The 2,406-nt window shown below is 40.2% G+C and overlaps 1 long non-coding RNA gene across 1 annotated transcript in view; it reads right to left on the reverse strand.

Annotated features, from left to right (window-relative positions):
* Positions 1 to 1,066: 1,066 nt before the first annotated feature.
* LOC118477856 overlaps positions 1,067 to 2,406 on the reverse strand; it is a 2,450-nt gene continuing 1,110 nt past the window's right edge. Inside the window, exon 2 of the long non-coding RNA XR_004858654.1 lies at positions 1,067 to 1,103. This is a non-coding gene — a long non-coding RNA (uncharacterized LOC118477856). The remainder of the gene's footprint in view (positions 1,104 to 2,406) is intronic.

Consider the following 2,406-nt stretch of genomic DNA (forward strand, 5'->3'; position numbering starts at 1 on the left):
CAGGGTGAGAAAGGGGCTCTCGTAGCCCACAAGTTAAAGTGTTCGCCTCTCATTAAAATGCCCCGGGTTCGAATCCGGGTAGCGACGGAAATATTTTCTTCTCTAAAATTGTCTCCTTTCACATTCTTTCCTGCTCTCCAACAATGTTCTGTCGTCTGCTTTCGTATCCACTTTGTACTTTTTGCCCCCACCCCCTCACCCCCTTTGCCCCCTCCTCTGGGCTCCTGACTCTTTCTGCAGCCTCTCTACTGCTACTCCTTAGCTCCTTACTGCTGTCTTTCAGCCGCACCCCTGATCTTCTGGAAGGAAAGATCTACACCTAACCTTCTCGGACAAAGGCAAAAAATTGCGGAGGTCCTGTGTGCAAGTTGCCCACGTTAAAGATCCCTTGGTGGTCTAAAATTGATAAGAGTAGGCTTCGGCCGCCACCCAGGAATCATTCAAAATTTCCTTCCAACAGAAAATGACGTGTGTCCCGCGCGCTCATATGATCTTATGCAGTTGCGAGCGCCGTAAAACACTTAGCCTACAAAAAAAATACAAAGAAAAAAACCCACCCAAAACAAAATTGAAATTATAGAAAGCTGGAAAGAGGTTTTTTTCGTGGCCTATATCCTGATCCAGGGTGAGAAAGGCAATGATGATGATAATGAAACTGAAATTGTTAAACGTTTCCAGCACGCTTATGTGACTTTATTCAGTTGTGAGTGCTGTAAAACACTAGCCAAAAATATGAATAAATTAATAAGTAAAGGAATAAATAAATACATTAGTAAATAAATAAATACGTGAATAAGTAAATAAATAAATGAATAATACAACAAAACAAAACAGAACCAAAATAACAACTAAAAAAACCCACACAAAAACGCCAATTCTTACCTGAGGAAGCCAACTGACAGAGCAGCACAAGGACGGAGAAGAGGAGGAACAGGTGAGTAGGATTCATCACTGGCTGTCTGGTCGACACACGAGTCTCTCACTGCTCACTGCTTGTTTCACCTTCTGTTTCGTTTTGTATTGTTTTGTGGTGTTTTTGCTTATTTTATTTTGTTGTTTTTTTTGTTGGGTTTTGTTTTTTATTTTCCTTCCCACGCAACAAACTGCAATAATAATAATAATAAAAAGAATAGATATTTTACTATACGTTCATGTGTCCATATAAGAATTAACGGTGGTCTATGCATTTTTTTGCTTGCCTTTAAACGTTTCGGATACAGAAAAAGAGAAATGGAAAAAAAATCTGGATGAATTCTAAGAAGTCATAGAGGACTCTTGTGGTCTAGAGGTTACATACGGCGTTCGCCTCTCTTTCATTTGGTCCCAGGTTCGAAACCTGACACTGATTGAACATTCTCTTCTTAAAAAATTGCTCTGCAACCATGTTCTGTCGTCTGATTTCGTATCCACTCTCTGACCACCCCCACCCCCCACCCCTTTTCCCCTTTGCCTCCTCCTCTGGGCTCCTGGCTCTTTCTGCAGCCTTTCTACTGCTACTCCTTAGATCTTTACTATTGTCTTTCAGCCACACCCCGGATTTTCTGGTAGGTAAGATCTAGCACCTAGCCTTCTCGGAAAAGGGCAACAAAAAAACTCGGAGGTCCCGTGTGCAAATTGTGCACGTTAAAGATCACTTGGTGGTCATAGAGTCGAGAAGAGTAGGCTTCGCTCGCAACCCGGGAACAAATTCAGAATTTCTGCCAGGCTGGAAATGTTTAATTAATGTTTCCCACGCGCTCATATAATATGACATTATGCAGTTGCGAGCGCCGTAAAACTCTTACCTAAACGAAACAAAACAAAAAGAGAATTGAAGAAAAAAACCTGCCTGACATGAATTCAAAGCAGTCCTACTTCAAAATAGCGCGGCTTTTTAAGCGTTGCCAAATGGCCCAGATGACATTCTTTGAGTTTTCTTCTGCTTTTTAAAATCTTTTATTATATTTTTTATACTATTTTAATGTCCAGTGTCCTGACTATTTTTAAATTGCGTACAATGATGGGCCTGCATGGTGCATATTGCTATGCTTCAAGTAAAACAAAACAAGGAAAAGGAAAATTATTGTTTGTGATAATGATGATGATGATGATGATGATGATTATGATGATGAGGAGGAGGAGGAGGATGATGATGATGAGGATGATCATCTGATGATGATGATGATGATGATTGATGATGATGATGATGATGATGATGATGATGATGATGATGATGATGATGATGATTGGTAACGATTTTATCAACCAAGTTACTTTTCTTTCTACCTTTTGTCAGTAAATCAATCAAGACTCTCCGTACCTACTCAGCTTTCATCGTTGAAGCTGATGTTGGGGAATGATGTTGTGTCCCTCGTGGGTTCATACATTATTAGATCGGAGCATCGGTTGCTGTTGTCTATATATTAT

This window comes from Aplysia californica, unplaced genomic scaffold (genome assembly GCF_000002075.1).
Source record: "Aplysia californica isolate F4 #8 unplaced genomic scaffold, AplCal3.0 scaffold00256, whole genome shotgun sequence".
NCBI lineage: Eukaryota > Metazoa > Mollusca > Gastropoda > Aplysiida > Aplysiidae > Aplysia > Aplysia californica.